The sequence below is a fragment of the Amblyomma mixtum genome, chromosome 2 (assembly GCF_055824585.1).
Source record: "Amblyomma mixtum isolate Tamu chromosome 2, ASM5582458v1, whole genome shotgun sequence".
Taxonomy (NCBI): Eukaryota; Metazoa; Arthropoda; class Arachnida; order Ixodida; family Ixodidae; genus Amblyomma; species Amblyomma mixtum.
Window position 1 is genome coordinate 225,273,724 of NC_143013.1, and position 17,962 is coordinate 225,291,685.

The following is a 17,962-nucleotide window of genomic DNA, read 5'->3' on the forward strand; positions in this document are numbered from 1 at the left end:
GAACGTTGCCGCGGCTGTAGAAACATGAACCCCTCACATCATGACTAAATCGACTTGACTCCGAAGCAGTGCCTTTTACCAAGATAGCACAAGTGGTCCCATGAACTTTCTCTATACCCCAATTTGGTCAATGTCACAAGGTTTTGCTGAGAAATGACTTCCTCGGATAGAGCGTGATCGAATTTTTCACTTCGTTCTTGCATTGCCTGGAGCTTCATGCCGTCGTTGCCCGATATTCAGTTTACCATAGCGGCTTTCTTTACCAGTGGGAGCTCTCCAAAATAATTCTGTAGTGCGCGATACATCCAAGTTGTGCTCTCCTAGGTGTCCTGCCTGTAGTTTCAGAGGAAAGGTTTAAAAAGCTTCGAGCACTTAGCCCTAACAAAAATGCATGTTGGCTTTGTGTTCAAATTCCAGCAGCCTGTGCCGCCATAATGTTGAAATTGTGTTGAAAGGGAGGCCACTTTTGGTTTATGCAGTATTGAGAACATGTTGAGTGCATGTTAAAAACTATCACTTGAGTTTCATTTCAGCACGTGTTGAATTAACACAGCACATGCTTCTTTAAATTTGCTGTAAGTAATGCTGAAAAGCTATAAGTTGTTTTTGTGTTCAACTTCCACGTAAACAGCAAAGATGTGTACGATCATTAGTTAGCCAGCGAAGCAATATATGATTCATTTGTTGACTCTCAACTGAGCATTTTTTGGCCGACGATTGATTACGTTCTGTAATTAATGAAATGCCTGTATTAATTTAAGCGAAACATTTCATCATTGAACAATTTCTTGGCGCCTACTACTTAATGTCTGTGGCCAGGAGAGAGAGCAGGCTGTTTCTCATGTGGACGATGGAGGTTCCTGAACATTTCAGGCATGTGCACCTTGGAATAACGGTATAAATCAGATATATCAAGATTTCCTCCAATCAAAATACAGATTGGAGGTATTTCAGCATATAATTATGAACCTGTCCTGTTTTCATTTCTATGCCGTCTCAGTCCAGCTCATTGAAATGAAAAACCTCTAAAACCATTTCCTACAACTTGCATAATACAGCAGTAAACACTGAGCAAACAGTGTGAACAATGTAGCTCTGATAAACAGAACGAAGGAAAGCAATGGCTCACTGACAGCTCCATACTTGCATCCACGAGCCCATGATAGCACTCTGCACACGTGTTGAACCAACCAAATAAACCTTTCGGACACCGGCAAATTGCTTTAACACAGACCCACAGCTTGTTCTGAGGACAAACAACACCTCCGCTTTCTTGAACGTGATTGGGTAAAAGTACTGAAACATAGTTTCGTCACACGCCACACACATAAAACTACCAGTGTAATGACTGCGACAAACTGTTTTAAGATTATACTGGCTTGGATTTTCAAAAGAACCATTGAAACACTGTCCTAAATTACAAGAGTGCATGATGCCACCGGAGAAGAGAATTTCAGAGACAAAATCAGCACCGATCACGGAAAACATTGCAATGCCACATCGACAAGAGCCCCTTTCACTTTAATGTTTTTTTTTTCGAATAATGCCAGGAAGTTGGCCATGACAAATTAAGACGTACACTACCGCATCTGAGCTTCGAACCTGAGGCGGCGCGAACAGACGTTTCGCTGGCCACTGCACGATGGCCCTATGCTTACGCCTCGCTGATCGCGCCTCGTATCAAAAATGTAGCACACTCTGGCGCTCTACCCTGCAGATCCAAGTCTCCATCAACTTTTATCTGCGGCAGGAACAGATCAGATCATGTCAGGTGCATTGATGTGCATGGAAGTGCACAAGGCTGATCACCATATCAGTCATGCTGCCATAATTGAGGCGCTCTACTAGATCCGCTTACCCGACATCATGTTCACCTTTCTTTACACCTTTTTTACACACCGTGAATTCAACAAGTGCATCAAAAAAGCAAAATGTGCGATCAGTTCTGCCACATCGTGGTGCACCACAATGACCCGTGCTAGCTCCCTTACTTTTCAACAATTGCCTCCTATCCTTGGCATCGCACTTGGGCGACATTGCTGACCTGCACGCACTCATTTTTGCAGATGACATTACAGTCTGGTTCGTTCACGCATCTCTCCGAACTCAGGCCACAAGTTTGCAGCTCGCACTGACAATTACAGATCAATAGTGTTATTTTGTAGGGCTCACGGTGTCGGCCCAAAAGGCGACTGTGCTTCCCACCGCGAACGCTCGTAGCCGCCTTGCGCTTAACAGCACCCCTATCAGCCTTGATCTGAACGGAAATAGAATTTTAGTATTCCCCTCACTCCGAGTCATCGGCCTTGACCTGCATGATTCCTGCAACGCAAGCCCCTAACCTCGCACAGCACGCCAGAATGCGCCCCGAAAGCTGATTTTCATCCGCCGCATTACTTGGGAGTCAGGTGGTGCCAAATACACCATCGCCCGCCTCCTCACGCGTTCTGTGCTACAGCCAAGATCGATTTACCAACCCCGAATCCAACGGCTGACACACGCAGAGTGGGCTCGCTTGGAATCTGTTAATCGAGCAGCAATGCGTATTATTACGGGCCCTCACAAATCACCGCATTTCACGCCCTGCAGGCCGAGGCGAAAATAAACACGCTTGACGAACTGATTCACAGCGTCAAAAAGCACGGTGCAGGAAATGCCGCAATATCGCTGAAGCCGCCGCTCTAGAAAAGTATATGGATGTCGGTTCTGTGGTGCTTACCGTTTCCTGCCCGTCTCGACCACCGTGACTTTGGCTGCAAGTTAGAGTCTATCAACATATGACTCGCATACACTCCCGTTCCGTTGGCCACTGAGCGAGTCTGGTGCGGAGTTCTCGTTTACAATTTAAACCTCACTACGGCGATACGAGACATATGTCGGCACTAGTGTGAATAAAGATCATGTGAACACGGCTATCAGTTCCCTTTAATAATCTTCATAAATTGCAACATGTTCATACGCTTGCTCTCATGCATGGCCATCGACACAGGCAGAGCTTTTGGCCATTCGGTGCGTAATAAGCATCATGTGTCCACACTTGGAATCTAGACGTCACCTTGACATCCTCAGAGACTCCTGCCATCCGTAGTCTGTGGTGTATTCTAAACTCCGACTTACTGGAACGATCTGCCGCCGGAAGCCGTACTCATCGTCAACTGCATCGACTTCAAGAAAACGATTGAGGCCATCCTTATGTAATCAGTAATCTTTATGTATCCTGTAATCTTTATGTATCCTGTAATCTTTATGTATCCTGATCTTTATGTACTCTGTAATCTTTATATAATCTGCATGTAATCCGCCCATCCCTCATGTAATGCCCCACAACCGGGGCCTTTGAGGTAATAAATAATAAATAATTGGCAAAGCTAATTCAGGACATCGTAAACAAATTCTCCCTCGCTGCGTGTGTACGATATATTTGTCGGAGATGCCCACTCCACACAAGCTTTGGTGGATGGAGTAAGTCGCGGTACAGCCCCTCCACGCCCCCTTCAAGTGGTCCCAAGGTCCCCGGAAAGAATACTCCTTCAAGAAAAGAAAACCTCTGGCGCGCCACGCGAGCATTTCTCCCATCGTGAGGCAGCGGCAACAACGACGGATACTACAAAGCCCAAGAGACTGCGGCTGTATACCGGAAAATGCGCTAGCATGTCACATATAAAACACACATATCAAGGCACAATGGCATGATATCAAGGTTAAATGTATCACGCCTCTCTGCTGAGTAGTTTATTGACAACAACCAGGTCCAATATAAACAGCATACGCAGGTGAAAAGGGTAACGGGACGAGCGCAGTCCGCCCCATCTACCTCGTCACCTCGTCAACCTCGTCTACTGAGTGAGTGTTTTATGCTTTTATGTTGTTACTAGAATCCATGAGCCAACTCACCTAGCCTGAATGCTAATTAGCTGCTGGGGCCTGTGTGCCAAATACATTGCACGTAGAAAACAGCGACGGAAGTCAAGTGCTCGTACTGGAGAGACCACAAATGCGTGCTCGACCACTACAGAGATAAGGTTAAAGAACAAAATTTTCTGCCTCTTTCAGAAGAAAGAAAGAAAAAAAGCTAGGATTAGACAACTGATGCAACACTTCTACGAATGCAGTTGAAATTACCCGCCATCATTCTTTTCATATTTGAACTCTAAATTAATGTTTTGCTCTAAAGCAATGCTTTGCGCACTTGAGAGAATTTTTTTGTGTGGGAGAACAGGGCAGAGGTGGTGCTCGGTGGCGACTCTCTACTATGGCGTTGGGGTGAGGAGGTGGGTAAAAGGTTGCTGTGTGTGAGTAGGCTACCCTCTAACTTGTCACTACATCTTGGAATTCGATTCGTCGTTGCTTTTACAGTGACAGCTTTTAAGCGCGGGATATTGGGTTTCGTGTTGTCGTCGCAGTAGTCGTATGTCGTAGTCGTCGTCGCAAGCGGTGGGTGCGTTGCCATGGCAACCACTCGGAGATTGTATAGGGCGGAAGGATTAAGGTCAGACGGCCGTGGAGAAATCCATAACCGGCGTACCAACAACTGACCTTCCCAAACATATACGCCAGCTTCTGGTCATTCCTCCACTACCTCGGAACATGCGTAAAGATTTCCACGCTGAACGTCGTGCAGAGAGAGCCAAATCATTAGGCAAACGCTTCCTTAATGATACCTCTGTAGTATATGTTGATGCAGCAGATTCTTCGGCTGACAAGATGGTAACGGTGGTCACCACGGAATGTTGTACACTCATAACTGGGGGCACTATACGCACTCAGCACAGACTTGTTGGAGAAGAAACAGCCATTGCTCTAGCCATTGCGGGATCCTCGGCAGAAACCATTGTCAGTGACTCAAGATTGGCGATACGTAACTACACGTTTGGAAGAATCTCTCCACAAGCAGCACGGATTCTGCTAAATTATCAGCCCACGCGGCGCATTCGCCTAATCTGGACGCCTGCTCATGCCTCACTTGCTGCTAATGAGGCGGATAATAACCTAGCTCGAAAACTGTCCCGCCGAGCTGGGTCGTGCAGTCCACCCGCCCTATACTCCGGCAAGGAAAGGTTGTTTTCTTACAGAGAAATCCTGCAGCACTACAGGCTTGCAAGACTCACTCCCCCCAGCAGATAAAACGCTTTCCAAGCAACAGGCCACAGCCTGGCGTAAACTTCAAACTAACACCTATCCAAATTCCCAATTGTGTAGCTTCTATTCGGATGGACTCTACTCAGACAGATGCAAAACTTGTGATGCGAAAGCCGATCTAAATCATATGATCTGGAACCGCCCGCAGTCCCTACCCTCGAGTTGATTCGTTACCGACTCTGGTCATTGGGAGGCTCTATTGCTCAGCCCCGACCCGGGGACACAGATGAAGCTCCTCCAGCTGGCTGAAGACGCCGCCGCTGCCCAAGGGATAGCGGCTGCCGTTTAAGCGGGGGGCGACTTCGGATCGCTCCTCTATATCCGCTGGAAATAAAGTTCCACCACCACCACCAGTGGGCGGTTGCCACGGGAACCACTTAGAGGGTATTTACCTTTTTATGATGAGGGTTTTCGTGGAAGCAGGAGAATATGGCGAGAGCGTTGAACAGGTTAAGCGGAAGAAGTTACCACGGGAATCCTCCGGAACCTGGTCATCGTGGGAAGAGGGGTGCGCGTCAAGAGCGCACAATTTTCCAACCAAAGTATGGTTACCACTGAAGGAAAAGGGTGAGCCAAGAGCGCAAGAAGACACAAACAATGAATGATTCTCACTAGAGCCACCCGGAGGGTAGTTGCCCTGGCAGGAGAAAGGTTACTGTGGAAGGAGAAGGCCATGACAGGAACTTAAGAAAATGTAACCGCAGGTGGTTACCACGGAAACCGTCCAGAAGGCGGTACCATGTAAGAAAGAGGGAGAGTATGGTGAAAATACAAAAATGTAGCACGGTTCATCTGCGGCAGCTGCTGAGAAACGCGGCATCCCAGAAGAGGGTTATCGGTTGCGCCTCGCGATTAGGCTGCCGGACTAGACAGGAAAGCTAGTAGAAAAGTGAGCAAGCGGCGAAAGCTAAAACCAGTGCTCTACAACCATAGAGATATAAGGTCGCTCTCATATTTGCTGCTGCCACGATATCTTAAAAAATAGATACGTTAGAAGTTGTGGCTGAACCTCGCTTTACACAGTGGTAACCGTCCTGCCAATTGTATTGTTCTGTTGCTGTGTGGGTGGAGCATTGTGCAATATGGATGTAGGAAGCTTTGTAGTGGGCGGAACTTCTTGCAATTAGAGTAGGATGGGCGGGTGGAAGGTATATGATGGCTCCGGAGCATAACGGTGAGTGGAGTAGGGCGGAGAGGAGAACCGAAGCCGAAGATGGGTGGAGGAGCAAACCACTAGCTTGGGTGTTGCGGATGGTGAGTGGTAAGCCTATAGATGCTTCAGCTTGCTCAGTCTAAATAGAGACTTTGAAGTGTTTTAGGCTTCATAGATATGATAGCCGAAAGGTCACGGAACAGTACCACACATAATTAATGCTGCAAGGTCACATGTATTTGACTTTCACAAGAACCTGCTATCTGTTGTTTAAGCCAGCGTCTTCGCTTCGGCGGACGCAGTTGTGGCGACGCGCATCTCTTTTTTCACTCTTTCCTCTTATCTTTTTACTCTCCTCTATCTGCACGTGGCAGCGGTGGTGGCTCGGCTCGAGCCAGTCGGCAAGCCTGTGCACTTTCATTTGCGTCCTTTTCTCAGCAGTAACAAAAACAACAAGAACCTGCTCCGTTGATTCATTATGCGAAAATGTTGATTCATTATGCCAGAATGTAAAAGACATATGACTATCTAAAATAAAATTTTTCCGGCCCTAATTTTATTCACAGACAGCTTGTTCAATGTGGAACTCGATTTTCTTGTTTTCTTTGTGCACCTGCTTGCCCCTTATTGGATTAAACGTGTGCCCGTGCATGAAGTGCTCTGAAAAAGGTGTGAATTCATATTGTGGACAAGAAATACGGCGGAAAGAGCACTTTATATTGCTTCCTCAAAAGGCTGGGGGGGGGGGGGGGAGCTGGGTAATAATAAATTAAAGCTACTTAATGCCAATGTGTATTGCATTCTAGTAACATTGCTGTAATATCAAAAAACAGTGCACGCCGTGCGACCGCACCTACGGTGCTACAATTCAAGATGAAAGAGTGAAACGCTCAAAGGGGCCATTATATGGTAGCGCATTCGAAGTTCAACAGTACTTGCAGCTACATCAAGAGGCGACATCCGCATGCAATGGGCATCGCAGAGTGATGTCATCCGCAGACGCAGCGCGACGCACACAAGGGGTCGCGGTAAGCTGCCGTGGTTTTTTGTGACTACCAGAGCAGGTTGATTAATTCTATGTCCGGATGATGCTTGTTCCGCGGCCTGCTCTCTCTACGAGGGAGAGCGCCCAGAGGCTCGCGCGCCTTGACACGCGGCCTGGCGGAAGAAAGGAGGACGCGCGTGCGTCAAGGGACCTCAAAAATGCGCAACGCAACGTGCCCTCGCTGTGTCCAGCCATTCGTTCGGGCTGAATCTTCTTGCTTAGGGCAGCATAGCCTTAAACGCCAGCAACCTGCGAAGTAGCAATGTCCTATATTTATTTTTTTTGTTGCCGCCTTATAATGCGGTTTGCGTAAAAAGTGTGGTTTATAATTTTAACGTTGCCTCTTTAGGAAGCGCCTGATAAATGCCATGGTGTTCGTATTGAAGCGCATAATTTATGGATTATCAAGCCTCAGGAAGCCGTGCGGATCCTTGCCAGAACCAGCAATATCAAAGCCAGAGAACTGATTGAAGCGTTTTATATCAGTAAGAAAGGCAGTTTGTGTGTCAGCGAAACATCTGTATCTCTCTATCAGGCGGAAAAAAGTTTTCTGACATTCGTTATCATGTACAAACTGATGCGTAAATTTCTTCCTTGCGCAGGCGCTCGCAGAGTTTGTTTATGTATGTGGGTTCTGCAAAATTGTGGGTTCTGCAAAAGTTGTGAGTGGCGCTCTGTGCCGTTCTTTTGTCTTGTGCGTGTGTGGTTTTTGGCGCCGTTACTTTACAATGAATTACCAACTAGTCCAACAAGAAGTTCTTTTAAGAAAGCAATCTACTATTATTTTTTTTTCTAAAAAATTACGAATGGGTTCTGTTTTGCGATCAATTCAGGAATTGATGATAAAAGCTCATAACCTCTTGAGCCCAGTGCCACGAACTTCCGCCAGTATTTTGTAACCTTGTGCATGGGACTGTAACGTACAAGCAATTGGTTTCAGAAAGTATTTGTTTTGTTCGGCAGCCAGATAAAAGCGCGTAGAAAGCTCACACCTCAGAAATGAGCTTCTGCTCACAGTTCTTTTTACGGATTACAGTCTGAATGAGCTCTGTCGATGGCCGCTTGCTTTCATCTTCAATAGAGAAATGTCCTAAGCTCATGAATTCTAAGAAACTGTGTTTGATTTTGTCTGCTTCTAGACACCATCATCTTTTATAAATGAGTCGTCACTGCGGTGGGCAACATCATGTCGCGCTCTCGCATCAGGTGCCTATAAGTTATCACTTCGGTCAGTTTCTTTGTTACATGCAATATGCGGCATGAAGAAATTGCGCTCTACCAGCGAGAGTTTCCTTTGTTTATGTTTCTATGTGACTCGAACAGTTGTTTTTTTAGCTAAGAACGTCGCAGACAAAAAGAGAAGACAGCCATCTTGGCGTGTAGCTCCAGCAGTTCCGACTAAAATTTTACGAATGATGCGGATGTTGCCAATGGAGTGGACGATATTTCGGGTGAATCTGAAGTCGAATTCTTAGGTGCGGTCTGATGAGCGATGCTGAGATAAAAAAAAAGGAAGAAGAACATACGAAGAACAAGGAGCCTCTGTGAGTTGAATGCATGATGTGGTAGTAAAAAAAACGACGACCAAACCGTAACGCTGCTTAGCGAATTTGGTAGAGCTGTCGGAAGGGGACAGTGCAAGAGGTATGCAGAGGCATCCACCTCGAGCACCTGCGGTCAAGAAGGTATGCACCTACAGAAGGAATTCATAACGTGTTTGACCACCCCTTTCCTGGTCCTGACATTTTTGAATTATACGAGTACGTTTAAATATGCGCACAATGGTAGGCCCTACCACTTGATAAAGAGTCGATGCAAAAAAATTCCCACTATATCCGCAACTGTATAGATGGAAAGCGTCATCGAAAAGCGAAAAAAGTTAAGCGTGCACTTAAATACGCTTACGCGCTGTAAGAGAGAGAAATCTTAATGAAAAGGAGAGAATTTAGCCGGCGTTTAAAAATCACTAGAATGCTACTGTGCCTGGGGAAGGGAATTTGGGAGGCAAAGATTGAAGGAGAACAGTGCAAAAAGGCTAAAATAAAAGAATATAAACAGGAGAGAAAATGAAATGCGGGTATTAAAAGCGTGTTTTGGCGCATCGACGACTAATGATGTTACGTATGTAATGATGAACAGTATAGTCCAATTTTTAAGAAAGTTTACTCTGTGAAGAATGAGTGAGGGTAACATGCAAGGTAAAATTAGAGCCAGATTTCATTTAATTATGGAAAGAAAAAGTTAATTGCATGTGTTTGTTGCCTAAGGCATGCTAACGTACCTAAAACACTGTTCATTGTTAGAGGCACTGGGTAGAGCTCCTCCATACAATATTAATAGTGCGCATGCTCGTCAGCATACAGAGGACACTCAAGAAGGATATGCTCCACAGTTTCGATCGATCCGCAGTTGTCACTAAGAGGACAGTTCATTTGTCCGAAACGGTATTGCAAGCCGTTCGGAAATGCTGCTTTCAGACGAAGTCGGTGACAAAGTGTTTCCACACGGCAAGGAATTCTGGTTGGGAGACTTGATCTGATATGTGGGTCGCTGGAGTAATGAAACTATGGTAGGGATGTGTCGGCAGGCTCCAGAGCCGACACATTTCTTCGCAAGGAAACCTTTTAGCCATTTTAGAGGCATCTGATTTCGAGAAGGAAGTCTGAATGTATCTACGATGTTGGTTGCCTTTACGGGCCACTTCACCTGATTTTCCGTTGGCCAGAATGCCACAGTGTGCTGGTATCCATTCATATGTTATGCAGTGGCCTGCGGTAATAGGCAAATGATGTAGAGGCCCGATGTCAAGGGTAACCGGCGGTTGATTGGTTCCGTTCAGCGGGTTGGACAGTATCTGTAGAGGTGCTTTGGAGTCAATAAAAATAACACAGCTGCCGGGAGTTTCGTGCAGGATGTAGGAAGCAGCTTCTTTAATGCCGCGAGGCTCAGCTGTCATAGAGGATGTCTTCCGCTGCAGCAGGTGAGAGAGAACATGGCTTGTTGAGGGCACATAAAGGTCCAAAAACCAGGTTGCTTGCGTAGTTGAACCGTGGGTGAAGTTTTGGGTTTGCTGCGTATATTCCTCGGTTAAGTAGGCTACAATGGCTTGCGGAAGCGCTGATTGTGGTATGCGGCTCTTGGTAGTCACACCTGGAACAAACTGCTTCACCTTTAGAGGCGAGAGTGCTCAGGGGGAAAGGTCGGAGGCAGTAGTTTCTGTGGCTGATTAATAGTGGGGAGGAGCAGGAGGCGCACTGCTTGGCCAAAGCCAGATTTGGACTGGGTTAACTGGACGCGGTGTAATAAGTGCTTCTTCCCTTGGAAAACATGACGTAGATGTGTGCGCATAGTTTCCTGGGCGGCACTCACATCTAGCGGGAGACAGCCTGCTTCCGCAAGAGATCCTATGCAGAGGAACCCTTTGGGAGGCCAAGGCATATCCGCGGGCAGTTGTTCCTCCCAGCCTCGAGGACCTTCTTGCTGGTGCTATATAATCTTCGAAGTACTGGTATACAGTAGCGCAAGGCTCATTCAACGTAGGCTTTTTCAAGCAGAACCATTGATGGGCAGCTGCCGCCCCACCGTGTTCCCTCCATAAACCTGAAAACTTGCGATGGTGCTGTCATCCTCTCGCGCAGTTCTTTTTAATCTGAGGTGACCACAAGAGATTACTGTCTAGCACAACAACTAGGAATTGTTGAGTTCCTACATAAGGTAGTGACCATCCAGATAGGAGGAGAGGATATCGAGTCATTGTTTTTCTTGCGGTCGCTATGGCAACACTCTTTTCTAGGTAGAGATAAAGACCTCGTGGAGCTAGGTACATGGAGGTATGCAGTAACCCTCACTGAAGACGTTGCTGGGCAGTATAGCGTGAACGTGACGCGCACCAGACGCAGATATCATCTGCGTAAATCGCTATACGTATTCCTCGCGGAAGGTTTCTTGTTATGTGTATAAGGGTAATATTGAAAAGCAGAGGGCTGAGCACCGCTCCCTGAGGTACGCCCTTCTCCACTGCGTGAAAGTTTGTTGGACCGTATGGAGTACCCATAAAAATTTGCCGTCTTTTAAATAGTGTGCTTCATTTCTACAGCTTTCCTCCGAGGCATAGACTAGCCAAGGCTGTGGGACTTGCCTGGTGAACAGCGAGAGAGAGAGAGAGACTCTTTAATGAAATACAGAGAATTTAGCCGGCGTTTCAATATCGCTGGCATGCTACTCTGCGTAGGGAGGGGAATTTGGGAGATAAAGACAGAAGGAGAGCAGCGTGGAAGAGGTAAAGAAAAAAGAAGATCAAATGCGGCCATGAAATGGTTACTAAGGATGCAATGGCGAGTATTGGTGTAACCTATGGAATGATGGAGTGCATAGTCCGACAAATGGGCTGACGAAGTTCACTGCATGAAGAATGCATGAAGGTAACGTGCAAGTGAATTTACAGCTTATCGAGATGTACAGTGTCGTTTAAATATGTAAAAAGAAAGTTCATTGCAAGTCTCTGCTGCCTGAAGCAGGCTAAGGGACCTAAAATTTTGTCCATTGTTAGGGGCACTGGGCAGAGCTTCTGCATGCAATGTTCATAGTACGCACGCTCGTTAGCATACGCAGGGCACTCAAGTAGGATATGTTCCACAGTTTCTATCGAGGCACAGTTGTCACAATGCGGACTGTTCATTTGTCCAAAACGGTATCTCAAGCCATTTGTATATGCAGCATTCAGACGAAGTCGGTGATAAAGTGTTTCCAGTTGTCGAGGTATTCTGGGTGAGAGTCTTGATCTAAGATGTGAACAACAGAGCCAAAAACGGACTTGATGTCAAAGAAAACGGCTGTTCGTATGCACTCAGCACGACAGTACTCTTCGAGTGATGAGACGAGTGATATAACTTTATCAGTAAAAGACCTATTTGACGGAACCCGTTGATTTCTTGGGGATATTTATTGCGGCTTTCGAGGAACCAAATGATGCGCTCGCAGATCATTCGCTTCATAAGGTTACTTATGCAGGTTAGTAGGGCGATGGGCCGGAAGGGTGCTTTGCTTGTTGGCTGCTTGCAGGGTCTCAGAACACGCACAACTTTCGCCAGCTTCCGTTCCATGGGGATCTCACCAGTCATTCAGTAAAAAGTGTAATATTCCAGGAGTCGGAGACGCGAGTTGTGGGGTAGTTTTGCGATGGCGTCATAGGTCACTTCATCGTGACCAGGAGGCGTGCGTCTGTTTGATTCCGCAGTAGCTGTGGATAGCTCTCCCGTTGTGAAATGCAGGTCCAAGGCTAGTACTGCCACCTGTAGGATGCCTGATTGACCAGCTGTGGAGAGTGTCAAAGGCCCTGACTCCACTGAGAGCTGTTTGTAGTATTCTTCTGAGACTTGTTTTAGGGATTTTCTTTCGTGCAGAGAAAGTGCAGCAAAGGGGTGAAGCTGTTGGAGTGGTGTGCACTTACCTGTAACGGTCCGCCGAATGTTAGATACTGGCTGGCGCACATCAAGCGTAAAACAAAAGTCACGCCACCTCTGCCGACTGGGTTTATCCAGGTAACGCCGAATGCGCCGTTGTGCCCGTCGGTAGGCGTACAGGTCCTATAGGTTTTTTTGGCCGCAGAGCTTTCCTTTCAGCTCGCCTGCGAATAGCTCGCAGCGTTTGAAATGTCTCATTCGAAGGTTGCCTATCATTCTTAGCTGTAATTCGTGTACTTTCTCTCAGGCAATGAGCCATTGTCGATACTAATTCCTCCTTCCGGGTTGCGGCAGTAATGCCTCTACTTACAGCGTGCTTGTATCCATGCTAGTCAGTACATTTTATAAGGAGCTTCATTGGCGCCGTCTGCGCACGGACAGCTTATAAGAGGACGGGGTAATGGTCACTTCAACGTGTTTCTAAATCGGTGCATCAGTCAGAGGTGTGAGCAGCTGAGCTTGTTAAAAAGGTCACTTCGATGCTGCTGGCAGCCGTCAGGCCTCAGAGATAGGGTATGCTGCAATCCTTTAGCGGCTCGTCTGAATGTGCTGAGAGAATTTCTGCAAGCTTGGCGCCTCGGGCACATGTGTGTGACCTGCCCCAAATTTCATTGTGGGCATTGAAGTCTCCACAGATAATATGCAGAGAGCGCGTCCTTGCTATCAGGTTTTCAAGCCTTGGAGCGTCAAATAGCCTGCCTGGCTCAAGGTATGCTCCAATGAGTGTGTATTGTTGTCGGCCAATTAGTGTTACGGCGCACACGTAATCCTTCTCACTGTGAGGCGAAACATAACCAAGGATGCTGTGATAATCTTTCGAAAGCCTATTAGCAATCTGCTGACATCGTCTGGGCGTTATGTACGGTGAAAATATTATCCGTGCAGTCGAAAATTTTTCTGGACACCTCATTCAGAGATGACTATGAAAGGTAAGTGGTACGCTCGCACGAGCTACCTGAAATCGGAGAGTTTCGAGCGTAAACCACGAGCGTTCCACTGGAAAATGGTGCATGTGGGAAAGATGTTGGGAATGGTGGTGAAGCCTTGATGACTGATGTCTGGTATTACGTCCCTGAGGAGCGTAGGAGGCCGACATCAACGGCTCCAACGCAAGGACAGCTTCCACTTCTGGGAGCTCTCATGACTACGGGTTGGCGCGGACAAGAACTTTGGTGGCTGCAAACAGCATCGGGATCAGTAGGCATGTGATGTCTTGTTCAGTGCTTCCGTTTTGCTGCCTTTTGCTGAGCGCCCTGTAGCGTTGCGGCGCCTTAGAATGACAGCGAGAGGAGCTGTTTGTCGGGTCTTGTGCGAAGTGTTGCGGTATCTTTGATGGAGAAGAACTTAAACACTTCCCACACTTCTTTTTGACCACAGCTGCGTATGTATGTCTTGTCAGCTGTTTTTTCGCACTGTGTTAACTGATTTTGGGTGAGATCTTACGTATTCGTCAAAACCACGCACTCCTCGCTTCGGTGGCTGGGGGTCGCTCGGCTGCACCGACGACATCTTTTTGAGACCATCTCTCAGCCTCAGTGCCGGTCACCAACTGAATTTCATCTAACGGGACTCTAAGCCTTTCGGATGGGAAAATCACTAGCAACTTCCGCCAGTGGTGACTTGCCAGTACACGGCGCATGCCTGCTGATAAAGCGCGGCTGGAGAGATCAATACCTTCAGCATTGCAATGACGGAATTTAGGGTCATTGTGATACCATACTCCGTACGCTGTGCGCCCCTCACGGCGCGACTAAAGACGCCTGAGCATCTAGGTTCCCTGCTTCGTAGCGAGCTTAAGCCGCGACAGAGTCTCTGGAAGCAGTGAAAGAGAGGATCGCCGCACATAAAATTTATCCAGCCCACTACGTGGGTGCGTTAGAAGGGTCAGTCGCTAAATTTATCGTTGCTGAGTGCTAGTGTTGGTAAGGCTCGGAAAAAACGATGCCAGTAATTCAAGGAAAAAATTTGCTTTTCTCCCTTAGAGTGAAGGAGTTTTATACGTGGCCAGTTCCACCCAGTAAGATATTGTCTACTTGGTTTGATTGCCCGAGTGTGTGTTTTTGATGCTCTATGCATATGGGTGTAAATGATACACCTTGTTTTTCTTGTTTATGAGCCAATTTACTCCTCCGAATCTTGAGTGTATGGTCATTTCCTTTACTTTCGTCCGGTTGTCATCTACTATATACCCTGCAGTTGTACAGGCCGCGTACCCACTCCTGTATTGTGTGCCCACTTCTACCAAAAGGCGACAAGCAATATTCTCTCTTTTCATTCTAATTCCCATCATCCCTCTTCCCCAGCGCAGGGCAGCCAACGACACCCCTCGGCTGCTGACCCGAAAGACTCGGGTGCGATCCCGGCCGTGGCGGCTGAATTTCTTTGGAGGAGAAATTCTAGAGGCCCATGTACTGTGCGATGTGAGTGCACGTTAAAGAACCCCAGGTGGTTGAAATTTCCGGAGCCCTCCACTACGGCGTGTCTCATAGCCTTAGTCGCTTTGGGACGTTAAACCCCATAAACCAAAATAAACCAACCTTCTCTTTAGCATCCCAACCTTCCCTATTCCTCCTTATCTCTCTCCAAAAATTAATTTGTAGACATCTTTGCGACATCGCACCAAAATAATATTTTAGACCACAACTCTGACAACAACGTCTGAATGTGCCGGAGAATCACTCAGGCCACGGAGAATACAATACAGTTTTGCGTCCGATCCTTCACAGACTAGCTCGGAGCGCCGGCTTAGCGGTGCATCGATGTCATGAAAATCGCCAATGCATTCCCTTAAGACAATAAAGTGCGTAGGCACCATCTTTTTAAATATTGCGAAGCAAAGACACATGCAGTTGGCGCAAAAAGCGATTTGGTTTTCAATTCAATTCCTTTTAATGTTCTGCCATGATTTCTTTTTTTTAACTGACATGTCGGAAGGATGACGTCATTACGCCAGCGTTTAGTAAGGATGTAGATGGGAAAAACTTCTGCGATTTCTGTTCCATTTCCCTGGATACAAAAATTGCACCTCATTTTTAATAAAACGCCCTCCATGTGATCTTGCAGGTTGATCCACCATCATTCTGTTGCATATTATTTTCACTGATTTTATTTATAGCGACCCTTTGACCGAAATCTTCCTTCCGACCCAACTGTCTTCAGGGCGCCAAAAACATACCTGTTGCCTTTTTCAAGCTCTTTATCTAGCACCATCGCAATGAGAGATGTAATCGATGGTAGTTATGTGGGCCAGTCTACTAGTGACTTTCTTACTCACTCGAAACCAGGTGCTTTATGTCCACGCTAACGTGTCTGCTTTTTTCATCCGCAGTAATGTGTCGGTACTCGTTATCGAGTTCGACATTAAAAACAGAATGAAATAAAAAAACGAGAATTATTCTACTGCACATGTATTAACACTGCTTATAACATACACCTCTGAAAAGACCATTCTTAGGCTTATTAAGCTTGTCTTTAAATGGATATTTTTAGCGTAGTAGTCCTGGTTTCAATTACACATTGCTGCTATGAGTTCTGAAATTCTCGCTCTACCGAATATAAGAGAGGTATTTCTAGTGCGAAAGCGAGAAATTACTTTCGGCGGTCACAAATACCAGCACTGTCGAAACAGCTCAACACGCGACTTATCTCTAGATCTTATGTGTAAGCAAACTGTGGCCACATGGCAGTCCTAAAGCAGTCAAATGTGCGGGCAGTCGAAACAACGTTGTCACAAGAATCAGTGCTTACATATAAATCTGAAATTTATGTTTTTGCGCGATTGTCAGTGTCACATTGTTATGGAGAAGGGTGAGCCTCCTAGCTTCCTCAGGTTGAAGTTTGCCCATAGCTCCCTCAATGAGTGTCGTGTATCACATCGCATCTCGTCCTCCTGTCCAGACCAAACATGTGGAACTGTTTCTAAGAAAGAGAATTGAAGATGACAGCCTTAGAAGTAAATGGCGGAGCTTCCCATCGGTTCGGCCAGTTGCCGCCTCGAAGGGCTTACTTAGACGGCACTGCCTAAGTAACCACATATATACTTTTATAGTTACACGGTCGACGTTGTGCTTGCTTCCTTGCGAACGTACTCGCGAAGTCACAGCTTATTGATTTGGGCGAATTCGAATAGGCTAGTTTTTGTGAGGTGAGTTATATCTGGAGCTCGGCAATATAGGCGTCACACGATAGTTATGCCACAAGCAGACGTTCAGCGCATCGTTTAAACCCACTTTTGGCCAATAAATGCATCTTGATGACAATGCAGTCTACAAAGGCAGAAAGCTAAAGAACAGGACAGTATTCATGTGCGGAGTCGTGAGTGTAGCTCGCTAAACTCCCATAAGCATGTATGTTCGGCGTCAATGAAGCGAAATCGGGCAAAAGCGCCGAGCCATTTGTTCTATAGAGTGGCATTTTTTATTTACCGACAGATGCGTTCCGCGCAGCAGGAAGTTTCCAACTTTTAAAAGAACACTAGACAAGGCTCCCAACTGCAGTGACGATTCCACCAACAGTGTCTACGATGTCTTGAAGCGCATTAGTAGGGGGACCAAAAGGAGGTCCAGGACCGAAGGGAAGGGCGTCAGTCAGTGCTACGTATGTCACTTGGAATGAAGACAAGAAAAAATTACCGTCATTTATAATCTCCCAACGCCATATACGAAAAAAAAATTGGGAAAAGAACAAAATTTGTGCTTACCTGCAAGCAACAGAATTGTCCAGACCAGCACATTTTTAGTTGCTGCTAACTGTAGTTGCTGCTAACCGAACAAAACAGTCATTTAACGATCACTCTGATTATTCTTTAGAAATATCTCCTCAAACATATATGAAATGTCTGAACGAAGTTATGAAGAGTCCAGAGTCTTTGTACGCGTCGTGGGGATATTGAAATAAGTATTAGCTTAAAGGAGCAAAGTGTTCAGTCATAAGCTGACTTAACCGCCATGAGGAACTGCCTGGGGTTTTTGCTGGAATCAATGTTTTCTACCGTCAGCGGTCACTCGCCACTACCAACACTTTACGGTACCAGCAGAACGTCGCCTTTAAATTGCATTATTCAGCAGTAGTGAGCCATAAATACATATTGACAAACATAACAACCACGAGGAAAAAAAACTGTTTTAAGTTCCATTGGAACAAGTAAGGTTCAAGACTATGATA